The 15,527-nt window shown below is 33.1% G+C and overlaps 1 long non-coding RNA gene across 4 annotated transcripts; it reads left to right on the top strand.

Annotated features, from left to right (window-relative positions):
• Window positions 1–505: 505 nt before the first annotated feature.
• Window positions 506–13,940, top strand: LOC148610542 (uncharacterized). Of its 4 annotated transcripts, none has more exons than XR_015924693.1 (5): window positions 506–691; window positions 12,022–12,160; window positions 12,893–12,949; window positions 13,467–13,550; window positions 13,811–13,940. It is a non-coding gene; the product is annotated as an uncharacterized LOC148610542 (long non-coding RNA). The 4 variants fall into 4 exon arrangements; XR_015924692.1 differs by having other exon boundaries at window positions 509–691; window positions 12,025–12,160; XR_015924694.1 differs by lacking the exon at window positions 506–691 and adding an exon at window positions 3,211–3,368 and having other exon boundaries at window positions 12,025–12,160.
• Window positions 13,941–15,527: the final 1,587 nt, after the last annotated feature.

Raw genomic sequence — 15,527 nt, 5'->3', positions numbered from 1 at the left:
TTTTATTTTTGATATTTTGTTTGAATTGGCATTGTAAACAGAAATTAACATTAAGTTTTTCATATAACCCGTGTTCTTAGGAGAATGCACTGTAGATTTCAAAATTAAGGGAAATAACTCTGTAGATTACACTCAAATACAATAGAATCTATTGGATTTTCAATGTTGATTATCTCTTAAAAGCAGGCAGATTTGAATGAATAATTCTACATTTCATAATAAAGACCAATAAAACAACGTAATTACAAAAGTAAAAATATGTAGCCTTTTTAGGTGTGTATCACATTTTTCAGAATTTGCATGATGCTTACAAAGACAGCTACTTAACTTTAGGCATATTTCTGAAATACCAACATTTATATTCTAAAAATATGTTTTTCGTGACATTTCAGTCAGATACAACTTCATAGAAAACCAATGGTCTAGAAATAGGCGTTAAATGTCTTACCAAGAAAATGTGCTATTGTCATAGAAATAGGCAAGATGTTATTCTTGTGCAGTATTTGGTATACATTACACTCAAACTTCCGGGAATATCATGTTTTCTAACTAAAAAATTATTGTATAGAAAAAGTAACAAAACCCAAAGAAAGAAATGTGTCTTAGCCGTGTATAAGGCAGGGATTGAAAAGTAGAAAATTCAACCTAGGGCTGGTGTCGGTTTTTAACAGATTACTAATAACATAAAAAGGTAAGATAATATACATGATATACGGTATTCCGACTAAACAAGTGTAAAAATTCTAATAAGAATTAATTTCATTAAGCACACCATAAAGTGTTAATTGTGAAGAGTGTTTTTTCATGAATTGTTTGTTATTAATTCGGTTTTTTTATATATAAGACCTACTAAGAAAAAATCTAAGAAAATTACAGATAAATTATTTTTCCTGCCAAAATTTCAAATGCTTACACCTAAAAGACGAGAACATGGGCTCAGCATTTCTTTCTATTCCTATTGTTTTAAGGTGAAAAATCTTAAGAGATTTATCAACCCATTGAAATCCGTTATTTAAGCAGAGGAGCGAATAGTATTTGCATAATAGTGAGTTTTAAAAAAATAACATTTCGTGGAATTTCCAAAAATAAACCAGGAAGGCTATGTGGCCGCGTTTTGCGTTTATCTTCACAAAATCAGCGATCTTTAATACTGTCGTAGAAATAAGACTCCCGTGGTTTTTAATTATTTCAATCAATTTGTTTGAACGTATGTACTTTAATTCGGTGTGCGAATTCACCTGTTTCATTTAAACTTTGGCTCATTTCAATTCTTAAACATTTTAATTCTGAAAAAAAACCCAACATGTTTTAACATTTTCGATACATATCGGTCAGATACAATTTCTTAGAAAAAACCAATGATCCGCAATATTACTTTGAATGCCTTAACTAGAAAATGTGCTATAATAATCGAATAATAATTATGAAGTAAACTATAATTAAGATAACAAGTACTATCTTTAGCCGACGTAGTAAAATTTGGTATTTTTTTTACTTATATTTTCATCAGGAAATAACGCATGACACGCAATTTCAATTTCCTTTTTCGAACCCCACTAAGTTATCAGTATTTGGCCAATTTGAAAGAATTTTGATCAGATGACTTGCGTTTCCATGGAAGAGCGTCGTTAAGGTCAAAGGATAAAAAGCGAAACTATACCGACTGCGTCGGAAAAATAATCTTGATGCTCACGCGAATATATATCTTTACAAACTTCGAAAGAGTTCAAATGATTGTGTAAGTTGGCCTTTGTAAACTAATCGATGTTTTTTATTTGGCAAGTTCGTTCATTAATATATACAAAAATAATAATTGCCATGGTGAGCCCTTTATTAACTGAACCTGGTCTGTTGAGTTTGCTTGGTTTAGAAAGGTCTATCTCCGAAACAGAGGTTTTGTGGCTCCTTCGTCCTTGTACCGCTGATAAATGTCCTCTGTTTCGGTGATTGTAGAGAGGTATTCGGTTTTTTCTGGTTCAAAATACATTTAAACTGATATGGGGGTACTTCTAAAAAAGAGTATCTGATATATAGGCTTTTGGGTTTATTTGGGGTTCATTAGAGACAGGATTCACTATACCGAAAGGTTTTATTTGAGAAACAGCAGTCAGTTGTCCATTGTAAAGAAAGAGCAATACACATGAAAAGAGTCAAGTTATACTATGTAATTCTGTAATGATTTGTATGTTTACCAACCATTTTTTTTTAATTGGTTAATGTTGGAGTTCATATTGCAAGTGCTTTAATTTTTTATGTGATGTCTTGTTTTCAGGGGCGTAGCTAGGCCTGCTTTATTTGTACGCAAAATTACGGCGAGGGGTCTTGGGGGGGGGGGCGTCGCTCAAGGCCCCCAGTGAGTCATTGCATAAAACCTTTATTTCATCTTTAAAATGTGTGTTTTTATTTTTGTTACTTTTTCCGAAAGTACGCAACTGCGTATTTGCGTATAGGCAGCTACGCCCCTGGTTTTCCATATCTTAAGTTATTATAAGTAATCTATTTTATTCATTCGCTACAGTGTGGCTGTTTCCTGTTTTTTTTACGTTCAATCTATGTTTTTGGATTTTGCTATATTTAGATTATCCCAAAATGCTGACACCTCGATATCCCCCGATGTTTATAAAATGTGGTAACGAAAAAGCGTAACAATATAGTAAGTGTTTTTTGTAAGAATCGGGTATAATAGGAAAAAATCAGATACATGCATGTCAAAACTCCACTAATCACCAAACCGAAAATATAATTTCACCCAAAGATGCTTTCTATGTTTGAAAAGACCATCACTTAATCTTTGCATTACTGGATTTGCTCAGAAATCTTTCAATAGAATGTTAGAAAAATCAGGTTTGTGCTTGAGTTATCTGCCCTGAAATATTCATGTTCAGTTATTATAACTCAATTTACCTACATGATATGAATAACCTAATGTCCTTGATTTTGATGGTGGAAATACTTGTAGTCAAATTACACTTACAAAATGATGTTTAAAAAATTCCAAAACTACTAACCGATTTTTCTTTGTAGAAAATCGTTTAGAAGGGCAACATGCATCTTAAGATTTATGTAACCTTGAATGTTATTTCTTATTCAAAGTCCGTCACGGATTTATGACGTAAATTTCTACAACAATTCCAAGAAATTTCTATTTTACAGAAAGTTCCTGATTTATTCATAAATCGTTTAAAAGTCGATTTAGAAGAATACGACTTCAAGTAAAATTAAATTGAAGGAGAAAACAACAGTCAAAGAATATCGTGTGTCTTAAATAATTTAAATAATTTTAAAAGATTTAAATAAATGTTAAAAGTTGAAATAATCAACACCAGTCTGGTGTCGGTATTTAATACATCACTATTTCCGTAAAAAAGGTAAGAAAAATCTTATGGTTATCATAATTGAGTAGATTGATTGATTGTTTGGGTTTAACGCCCGAGCAGCAATATTTCAGCTATATTCAGGCGATATAATTGAGTAGAAGATGTAACGATACAATGTCTTTGATGAAATAAACTATAAAATACAAAATTTTCAAATAATTGAATTGATATAATAAGACAGCTTATTCGTGATAAATAGCTGAAATATAGAAAAAATATTTTAAAAAATCGTTTGGATGAATTTTAAATTCGTTTGTACAGATTTATAAATTTAATTGTTCAGTTTTAAAACGTGTTTGTATTCAGAAGAACTGTCATACTACGATTGCGTTGTATGAGAGAGTGCTTTGGAATGTCCTTGTATGTCCATCCAAAATTGCATGGGCCAAATTCATTCCTAAAAAAGACGTGGGTGTTATGGCTGGAGATAGAACAAGGGGATCAGAACCAGTTTTTTTGCCGAAAATCCCAGAAAGTTCTAAAAAATATCAAAATTGTTAGGGAGAATAAATTTGGTCAGCATGATGTCCCATTATCTAAGACCTACTAAAAGTGTTGATTGTAAATATAAGAATTATCCTTCTTAGAATGGTGAAATTTGCTGAAGTTAGTTAAATTGATAAAATCTATAGTCTATACTTCTAAAGGAAGAGACCGACTTCTTTGAGCCGCAACTCCTCTGAAACTATACAAGGTCGAATATATTTGTGATATGGGGTATAAATGTAGTATTGTATACTTAGTAAATTTGTCTTCGAAACAATCTTTTTTCTACGGAAAACGCGATTTTTGGGGAAATTATCCAAATTCGGATATCGTCATTGGTCCGTATATTATAAAACGCTTTCGCGCAGGCTCAATCGACGTACTCTCCGGATTATGTGTACATGTGCTACACCAGTATTGTACGTTCACTATTTTGCTTAATTAAACGACATCCACCATTTTTCTGAGGTGCAAAACTGTTCAGACATGGAAAGGCGTAGAACGTGTCGAAATAAACCTTCCCCCTTCTATGTGTAAACATGAGCACCCAAAGTCCGGACCCCTCACCTTTGTATGTGTAAACTGGCATGATTGGTACACCCTTACCCTTTGTTTTGAGTAAAATATTGAATTATTTAAAATGTAAGAATTTAGTATGCTTCTATTAAATGGGTGGAGCAGAACTTTCAGAAAATTAAATGGTGTTCAACCCAGCCCCCTTTCCCTCTCACCCACCTCAAAATGGCCAACAATATGTAGTACCAAGTCTGAAAGCTTATAGTCTTTCTTTTATTGCATTGTATGATAAAAAATTCTGTTCGAGCAAAATGCACATTTCGGATAAAGTGTGAATAAAGCCTTAACTTTTTAATATGCATGAAAATTCAGTTGAGTGTCTGTCTGTCCGTTCGTCTCTTGGCGTTTCCCAAACTTTGTACAGTTGTTCAGGACAAAGATACATGCAAGTTCGATTTTGAGCTAGATAAAAAATATTTTTCGAATTATAGCAAGAGACCATTTTGATAACCTACTTGAAAGCATTATTCGTCGTAATTCTTTGATAACTAACAGAGAAAATTTCGCAGAATAATATAATACAAAATGCTAGAAAGTTCCCTTTTGACTTTTCTCGCCAATTCAACCATTAAAAAAATTACGAGTCCCAGTTGGGGGTTGATCACATTTTTCTTGTATAAACATTTAAAAGGGTGGTTATGAAGTGGATGTGCATCTGAAAAAAAAACAAAACAAAACTCACGCGATACATTGAAAATAACCGATATCAAGGAACAGGGCTTTAATTCTTCTTCTGCGTCTTGATGTTGTATAAGGGTCTTTAACAATGGAATAACGTTAACTCCCTTAAACCAGACCAAGAAGGCTACCTATAACGTGCAAATAAGCAGAATTCTTGATAAAATAAAAATCAATGTTACTCTCTTGTTGTCCACTGGCCATTGTATGAAAAATTGGGCGAAGCCTCAGGATAACCAGCTAATAACACCAGGGTTACATGTAGAGACTGCTAATCTTAATTTAATCGATCGCTGAAAAAAAAAAAAAAACGTTATTAGCACAAAGCACGTGTGGAGCAGTCATATTGTTTATTGCAAGTGACGTAGCGTACGGTGTTAGTATCATATTTGGTAACGTCGAAATCGGCAAAATTTCGACGTCTTTTTTTGTATTTCGACGTACATCGTTCTATAATTGTTACGTGTGAAAAGAAGTGTGCTTATTAATTTTATTACATAAAATAACACACACGACATGTTTTATTATTTAATTATCCGACTCGATATTGATTTTTCGTACGTTTTGGTCAATTGAAATGATCAGATTACATGGTAAATATGGTAAATAGTTCGGCATCAATCATTTAAAAATGATTTGAAGGAAATTTTATCCTATGAGAAAAATGTTAGGAATTATGAAAACATATTTCGTGATGCGTTAAAAAAGTAAAACACCCTCACTAAAACAGAAAGCCAACAAACCTACAAGCAAAAAAGTCAGTAGCCCCCCCTCCCAGAAATCAAATTGTGGAAGCGTATAAATTGATTTTATTTCTTTCCTATTTGGTTTTATATTTCTAATGTAGATGTACATTGTATGTTGAAATTTCCGAATACATGTACTCGTTTAGGTATTCTAAGGTCTGTTGCTAAACATAAAACATTGCTAAACATTCCGAGAAAACAGAAACTTGGCAAAGATCCCTCTTTGAGAAAATTTGAGAGCGAAACCACCCGTTTTAATTATACGACGAAAAACACTTGCGGTCGTATAATGTTATAGCGCAGTCGTCGTCGTCTGAGGACATTTCGTTTCCTTGCGATAACTTATAACAAGTTGTGGTTGACGAATTGTTCTGAAATGTTGATATGATTTTACCAACAACTAAGAAGATTCCTATTTAATTTGGACTTTGTTGCCCTTGCCACTTTAGAAAAAGGGGCCAAAAAAGGATAAAAATACGTGTTTTATTAAAACCCACGTACGTAGATTGTTTTTTTTTTTATTTTAATTATTCAATTTTTAATGTGTTCTTAATTTAATTCGGGTGAACAAATGTACCCCTGATTTTATTTTTTTGTGGACCGTTTTATATATGGAATATTTGTGCAGCTTATTATATCTTATAGCTAAAATAATTTTCAAGAGGTAAGTAAGACGATCATGAAATGCATTTATTTTACAGTGTTTCACTTGCGAACGCGCAAGCGCGTGTCTACATATTTCAAAATACTTCGATACAGACACGCTGATCCCGATTTCACCAGGGCATCATTACATATGAACAAACAGCTTTCTTTTTCCTGTTTTCTTTTCAACATTTCTTTCATTATTTTATCAGATTCGCTAAAATCGTTCTTTTTTTAATCCATTACATCCACAGTCGTATATTTCAATCTAGTATGTCGTAACTTTTCAATACTTTTTATTGTTTTTTTAATTGACAGTTACTTTGGAAACGTCAAAAATACGCTTTATGACATTTTTGTTAGACATGGTTTTACATTATATATATATAATGAAATGCTGAAAACATAGAGGAGGATGAATACATTTTTAAGCATATGAAGAAATTGACTCAATACCATTTGCCTTTTTCAGCAATTCGTTCGAATTTCGCATGGTGTACGCCTGAATAAATAACATATACAAATTTTAGATGTTGTGACATTTTGGTTAGACACAGACAAAATGCTGCGCTTAGATACATGTTCAACCAAGTTCCATTATTTTTAGAATATACTATCTGCAGCATATATACATGTAAAACTCAAACTTTTATAGTTATTAGTTCACTCAAAGCTAACTGAAAAGTTTTTTGCGTATTTATCTACTATTAGAAAAAAAAACTTATTATTTTTTTTAGAATTAATATGATATTCTGAATATTTATACAGTCCTTTAAGCGTGAATATACTTGGGTAAAAATACAATTCGTTGTTATATTTTACAATGGTAAGCAAGAAAGTAGCCAATGGCCAACGTCGAAAAAATGAAGATTTGTGACATAATTGAAGTACGGACAAAGACTGATTGAACATTTTATATATTTTTTCATTGGAGTTATGTAAAAAATTGTCATTATAATTAATACAAGTCCCGATTAAAAAAAGCTGTTAGCATAACTTTTAAAAATATGTCTAACATTTTGTCTTCAAATCGATTTCTTTATATTTTTACAATGTCCGCATCAAAGGGGAGACATTTGTGATATTGTAATACGCTTTGATCTTATCATTACGTCATGAAAAATTAGACATCGTCTGCAGCACAAACTGCTCTTCCCAAAAAAGTTTGTTTTATCAAAATACGCCAAGAAACAACTTAGATATATTGGTGAAATGGGAAGCAAGCATTTCTTAAAGATACCCGTCCACATATGAAAACAGACGTTCTTGCGATCGAATAGTGCTTTCCTTCCGCAATTAATGGCTTCTTTTAAAGATTTATGATTATAATTCTAAAACAACAACTATTTTCGAACATTTTAATATCTATATTGCCTTTGATAACTCCACATTCTAATAGCAACATTTAAGTTTTCGTAACCAGCCCCGGTTCAGTCGAATGTGACACCAACAACGTACGCAACGTCAAGTGTATTTTAATGGTTTGTGTTTTCCGCAATAGGCCATATCAACATTTAGAGTCTTCTCTTTGCGTTTGTCGGTATCGTCATCGTCGTCGTTAGACATCAGTTCCTCCCTGGGTCAAATTAAACCTGGGACCAATAAAACAGCTTCTTAGTCCAAGATTAAAACAATTTTTTCAGGAAAGTGCACTGGCACGAGGCATGAAACTTTGCTTAGGGACGCATTATTTAACTTCTGGATTGGGGGGGGGGCTTGTTTTTTTAATTGGTTGTAGAAAAAAGATGATTCTCTTCGTTCTCTTACATGTGTTAGAAGTACATATTCTTGATGTATGGTAGATGTCCGTAGATTCTTTACAACGATTACTCATTTTGTTTGAATTAGTACTGCGTCCAATCTTTACTCAATCGATCGCGATTTCGCGGGTACCCTCAAGTTAATTTCTATTAGTAGCATTTTAATTTGACTTGACCAACATGTTTCATTAAAATGATTAGTAAATTTCAAGAAGTCCATAATTGTCCTCTTCACATTAGGTTGCACTGTACACATGAGATTGGGGTGCAGTGTTTTGTACACAAAACTGACCAGTTCTAATTTTGTAAAACTTATAAGATAAAAAAATTAACGTAGTGGAAATATTGATGGTGGGTAATAGAACATTCGTACATAAATAGATGCAATACTTGTGAATGTAGGGAGGTTTAAAATGCATGCTTCAGGCATTAAGAATGATCAAGGTCCTCGCCTGATTGGGTTTTCTTCCCTTCACCAACTGGCTGTTTTACAAAAATGCAGAATTTCGCAGGAAAATGAAGAATTAAAATCCTGAACAAATGATCAGAAAAGGGTACACTTCTTTTTTTTTCACAATAATACTATGCCCGTTTATTTTTTCTGTGCAGTTTTAAAGTGTCTGATATTTTAGAAAATAGGATACTGCGGGACATAAAGTTCCTGTTTTGCATATTTACTCTACACGAATATCCTTTCGTAGGTCCGGCTATAATAAATGTTTAATTTTCGATTGAGCTCAAATTGGAGGAATATAATTTAATAAAAATCGTACAAACGGATTTCAAAACCATCCAAATGATTTTTTTTTCAGTCGTACAAACGAACTTAAAAACCTCCATAATAAGTTCTAAAATCGTACAAGCAATTTTTAAAATCGTACAAACAATTGTTAAAACCGTTCAAAACCATTTTTAAATTCAAACAAACGAATCTAAATACGTAGAAACTATGATGTAAATCGTACAAACGATTTTGTAAATCGTACTTACGAATTGTTAAGATCGTTCGAACGAATTTTTTTAAAACGTACATACGAATTTTTAAATCACCAAAACGAATTTCAGAATCGTACAAACGAATTTTGAAATTGTCCAAAACGGACTTAAAAATCATTCAAGCGTATTTAATATCTTTTTTTTTTGTCTTTATTTAGAATAAATAATCTGTCATAATATAAAAACCAAACACATATTTATCATCAATATAAACATATAGAAATACTGTTGCAATACCTAAAGAGACCTATTAAGTACCAGTCCACATAATATTCAGACACTGCCAATGACAAAATGATTTATGGTGTAGAAAAACCCACGGAACAAACGATGCTTTTTCAGTCTACATATGCATACATTCACAGACGATAATCATTTCCGCATTCAGTCCTGCACTTTTTACATTTATCTCCCATTAAAATCAACTGAATCAAGAACTATAATTCTTGCAAAATGGCAAGTGTGATGTCTTGTTGTTCTTATCTTTAGTAATATTTTTTTATTCATTTGCTACAGTGTGTATGTAGAACGTCTGTGTTTTCTGTTTTTTTGTACGTTCAAATTATGTTTTTGGATTTTTACTAGTTTAGTTTGTCCTAAATACTGACACCTCGATATTTTTCCCGATGTTTATAAAATGTAGTGACAAAAGAATTAAATCAAAGACTGAAGTCTCCAAAGTTTGTTTGTTTGTTTGTTGGGGTTTAACGTCCGAGCAGCAATATTTCAGCTATATTCAGACAATGAACATGAAATGGATGATAAAATGAACATGAAATGAAAAAAAAGGATGGGTCACAAGGATAATAGGGTCGACAAATTTTGATTGCCACTGGAAAAAGGGGGATGGGTAAGGTCGGGCAATTTAGCCTCCTGTGGCGGAGCGCAAAGGTTCCTACTCCTATCGAATACCACAGCAGGGTTCTTTAACGTGCGAGGAACGTGGCATCTTTCCCAACACGGCGCACCACTATGGTTTGCGGTCAGGTTTTCCGTATTATAGCCTGACAACCCCAGCATGTAACACGCCAGGGATACCCCATTCCACCACCTGGGGCACACATCCCAGTTGCTCTGTGGGCAGAGCGCCTAGCCTCCGGCTAGGTTTCTGAGCACTATGTAGTCGGAAGTCTCCAAAGTCGCTAATGGTCAAATATTCACTGTCACTGATTTTGGCATACTTTCAACAATTCGAAAGATCTTTTGGAGACAATCAGTTCAAGACTATTATCTGAATATAATAACATTAAAACCTATGATTTTCAATACTGTATACTTCTATTCCCCATACACAGTTAAAATCCCGACTTAAAAACATTATAACTCGTTGTTTTTCCAATAAAGATTGTACACCTAGATACAAATATATAGTTCTTGGTAGAGATTCCTCATACTTTGTAAGAAATAATTCCAAATCATCTTCAAAATATACAGAGGAAGATGTTTACAAAATGTTGGAATTTTCAATCGATAAGATATTTGTCCAGTGTGATGGACGTGGTTTTCAACAAACGGTCGGCATTCCAATGGGAACAAATTGTGCTCCTACTTGCTGACCTATCCCTTCACTCTTATGAGGCTTACTTTATAACTGATCTGATCCGAAAGAAAGAATATCGTTTGGCTAGATCCTTTAATCTCAGTTTCCGCTATATAGATGACGTATTATCTTTAAACAATCGTAATTTTGGGGATTTGATAAATTGCATCTACCCCAAAGAACTTGAGATAAATGATACTACAGACACTGTAAGTTCAGCCTCATATTTTGACCTACACTTAGAAATCGATGGTAAAGGAAAACTATTGACCAAACTTTACGACAATCGTGATGACTTTTCATTCAGAATTGTGAACTTTCCTTACATCTGTGGCAACAGAGCTTGCCGAAACTACGCAGACTTTTTGTATCGCGCTAGAACTCTAACAAATAGGCTTCCGGAACAGGGTTATGTTGCTACAAGATTGAAGTCATCACTACAGAAGTTTTATGGTCGTCATCATGAACTCGTGGATCGTTATGGTGTATCCATCTGCACAATGAAAACTGATTTATTCAACGGGTCATAGTTTTCCTTTCCTCTTTTGTCTACCCCGGACTTGACTTATTATGAACAACTCGGCTGGTGTTTCTAGAAAAGCAGAGGACGCTTACCCTACCGATGCATCTGGTCCATGCTCCCAGTTTTTAGTGGAGTCCGAGTTGCTCATTTACTTTTGTTACTTTGTATGTATGGTTTTAGTTACTTTATGTTCTTTGTTGTGTATGTCTGTTTTCCATGTCTGGTTTTTTTCCCTGGATTACATTTTTGATTACTGCAATAATCTTGGTTCCCTTGATTACTCTTTTCACGTTCAAGACTTGTTTTGTTATTTCAACATATTTGAATTGTCTCTATGCTGACGCTTCGGTGTATTTTGTCGATAATTTACATCACCCCATGCATGCTTTGCCGTTGCAATTCAACTAATCAGAAAAAAACGTGGCAACCTTCTGCTGTAACGGTTTTTATGCGAGCTTTAAGATTTACAAACAGAATTATACATGGACGTAAGTAATCCCTCAGTCTTGGAAAATTTGTAATTAGAAAGAGTAATCAAGGGAATCAAGGTTATAGCGGTAATCAAAAGAAAGTTTACATATATAACCTTTATCAATAATTAATGTACATTTACGTAAATGTAATTATTTTCAGATTTAAATACACAATAACTTTAAATAATATAAAAAGACCTACTTATTTTTTTTTATGAAAGTAGCATGGCAAATCCAGGTGGTTGGGTAGACTTCCATGGAAACCTCCCGACCGTTGTCGTTGATGCAGTGAGAGATACGCTGACTACCCAGGAAAACCTCGAAGTGGAACACATGAACTTCACAAATATCCAATCACAGGTACATTTTTTGTGGGACGCATGACATTAATGTGACTAATATTATAAAAAAATAATTTTGTTACTTTTAACTGAATCATTTTGGTGTTCTATCTTTTATTATAATATTGAGTATTTCTGAACCATAAATTGTCGCGCAAGTAAATGGGCGTGTAAGATTCATACAGGAAGCAAATGTTTCTTACATGAAAAGAAAACCATAAAAGCAACTATACGAAAACGACCATATTGTCTTATTTTTCTTAACCAGTAAGCTCCAACCAGCGGCAGACGTTAATTCTCTCTTTTACTAACCGCTGCAGACAGGCTTTTCGAAATATAGAATTTATTTAGATTCAATTTAGAACGAGTCACGAAATGTGAGAGTGCTGGTTGCAGCATCAAGAGTGAATTTTGAACGTTAAATGCTGTTCTTGCCTAACAAGAGTATATTGTGTGAATTAATGGCAAATCATTATAGGCGAGCATAGTTGTACATACATTATGCATATTGCAATTAAAACTAATTTAAGACAAGCAACTTGTCCTAATAAATTGCTAAAAAATGCATTTCTACAGTTTGACGATGTTTTAAGATTTCGATGGTACATTTCGACCCAAAAATCCACTGTTAACATTTTAAGATAGTGTATCCGGGTAGTCGGTGGCACACAATCATTATGGCTAATCAATCTCAGATATAAACGTAGAAATAATGACGCACTAATGTTAGCAGGAAAAAAAACTTTTACAGGTTGTTGCTGGTAAAAACTATAGATTTAATGTAACAGTTACTTGCACAGATGGAAACGTAAGTGGTGCAGCGTTTTGTTTCCTACAGATGCAGGTGTCAGATTGTTTTGATGCCACCTACCAAAATATAAGCAATATACAGGTGTATCAATAACAATACTTTTATAAAATCAGAGTATTTCAATATCATTTATGAGTTTGTCCAAAAGTCTTTATACTATTAATGTTTAAAAAAGTGAATTCAGATAAATTTTGAGCTGTATAAAGATGAACAGATAAGGCAAAAAAAAGTCATAATAAAAAATAACAATGGAATTTTAATTTTCTGTTTATCTTACATTGAGTTCCGTCTTCTGACTTATTTTTTTATTCTTTTTTTAATATTTAAGAATCTTCTGGAGAAAAACAGCTGATTAAGCCTCAATCTCATTTCCAATGATTGTCAACTTTTAATAAAATGATATCATATACATTGAAGATCGTATGTCTCCATTTTCCCACACCAATGTCCATTTGTCAAATTTCATGAATTTCGGTCACCATATGCAATATGCTGATAAAATGATGTGTTGCAGATATTTGAATACCACTTCCAAGTATGGGAAAGGTTGGACGGTACAGCTGAAGTTACGTCACATGAAAGGATTGCACAATAAAATGTATGTATATTGATTGGAACGAATGCAAATGTTTTATTGAATATGTAACTCAACATTTCTAATCTCATTTTAGTTTGTGAAAAAAACGAGTAATCTTTGAAGCATTACAAAATTCTTTTTTTTTTTTGGCATTCTAAGAGTAGACAATTCAAAACTTAAGCATGTACCGTGCGTTAGAACAGACATAAATAAACCCATGCAAGAATGACGTAATTAATAATCTAATATCTAATAAACTTTCACTCATTTGTCGTTTGCAGGTGTAATGGACAGAAGAAAAAAAAGCTTGGTTTGCAAAGTTGGTGTGAACTGATGTTAACTTTTATTAGATATTGAGTAGTTTTTTTCTCCTTTATTAACTTATAGAGAATAAAAAATTAAATATACGAAGTTACGAATGTAATTTGATAATTTAATTTTTAAGTACAGGTCATACACTGTCTTTGGTAGAGGTGATTAATGGGGTAGAAAAACCAACCAAAAAGGATAGTTTATCGTTGTTCATATATTATATATGTACATAACGATAATCCTTTCTGTATTCAGATTTTTATCTTTGAGAATACCATACATTTATCTCCTACTAAAACCAGCCAAATCAAACCGGTTCAAGAACAATAACTCTTGCAAAAGTGCCAATTTCTTAAACAATCTATATGATTTGTCTCTCAAACGTGCAACAATCAAATGATTGGTTAAGACTGGTTATGTGGTCTGTAAATTTTTCTTGATAAAAAATAAAGGTGATTTTGGAAGGCCTTTGATATGCATGAATCATGATCACCTTCTGCCTAATTTTTATAAAGCTGTTACTTAAAAGTATAATCAAGGAAACAATGATTCTAGCGGGAATCGAAAGAATTTAATACAGGAACAAAGACCAGACATGAAAAGACAGAAACACACACAACAAAGAACATAAAATAACCAAAAAAAAAAAAACATACAAAGAAACAAAAATAAATGAGTAACTCGGACTCTACTAAAAACTGGGATCATAAACCAGATGCATTAGTAGGGTTAGCGTCCTCTCCTTTTCTAGAAACACCCTCCAAGTTGCCCATAAAAGTCAAGTCTACGGTAGACGAAAGAGGAAAGAAAAATTATGACACGTTGCAAAAATCAGTTTTCATGGTGCAGATGGATACACGGTAACGACCAACGAGTTCATGATGACGACCATTAAACTTCTTTAGTGATGACTTCATATTTGTAGCAACATAACCCCGTTCTAGAAGCCTAATTGTAAAAAGTATAGGGCGTATAGGGCGATACAAAAAGTCTACGTCGTAACAGCAATGTCTCGCATAATGTATGAGTTGTGAAATGAAAACTCCATACGCAGTAGCTGACGGGATATATCCATAGATGAATGGAAATTTAAATGACAGTACGGAATGAAAAATCATCGCGTTTGTCGTATAGATTTGTCAGAGTTTTCCCTTTCCATCGATCTCTTATTGTAGGGCAAGATATGGACTTTCAAGGCCAATAACTCTAACAAGAAGTCGCCTCTCAACTTTGATCCAATGTAGATTTTTGTAGAATCTTCAGGCTGAAAATGGAGAGGCATATTTAGTTTCCAATATCTTTTTATAAATTGAAAACATATGTAAAAATTGGTGACTTGACCCTTGTACTCCACAGAAAGCAACGGTGGTTATGTTTTATTCTTGATCTATACAATCGATTCAATTTTTAAAGGGTGCTAAAGTGAATAAGTTTGTTAATAATTCACTTAGTGGTTTCAGAGGAGAAGATTTTTTTAAAACAAAAGCTAACAGCAGACAACAAACGACCACGACGCACACCAAGTCATGACAAAAGTCTACAAGACCAGGTGAAGAACATTGGACCAATACAGCTAGTCGGCAGCCACCTTTTACGTTTACGTTTATATTGCCACAATTAGCGGTATTTAATAACGTCATGCTAAAAATAAGACTCGTCATTAAAACGATATTCCAAGATTCAAGT

The sequence above is a fragment of the Perna viridis genome, chromosome 8, assembly GCF_037379345.1.
Source record: "Perna viridis isolate PV_CMFRI_1.1 ecotype Kerala chromosome 8, ASM3737934v1, whole genome shotgun sequence".
NCBI classification, from domain to species: domain Eukaryota; kingdom Metazoa; phylum Mollusca; class Bivalvia; order Mytilida; family Mytilidae; genus Perna; species Perna viridis.
The sequence above is the reverse complement of the archived record's forward strand: the minus strand, read 5'-3'. Positions and strand labels throughout refer to the sequence as shown.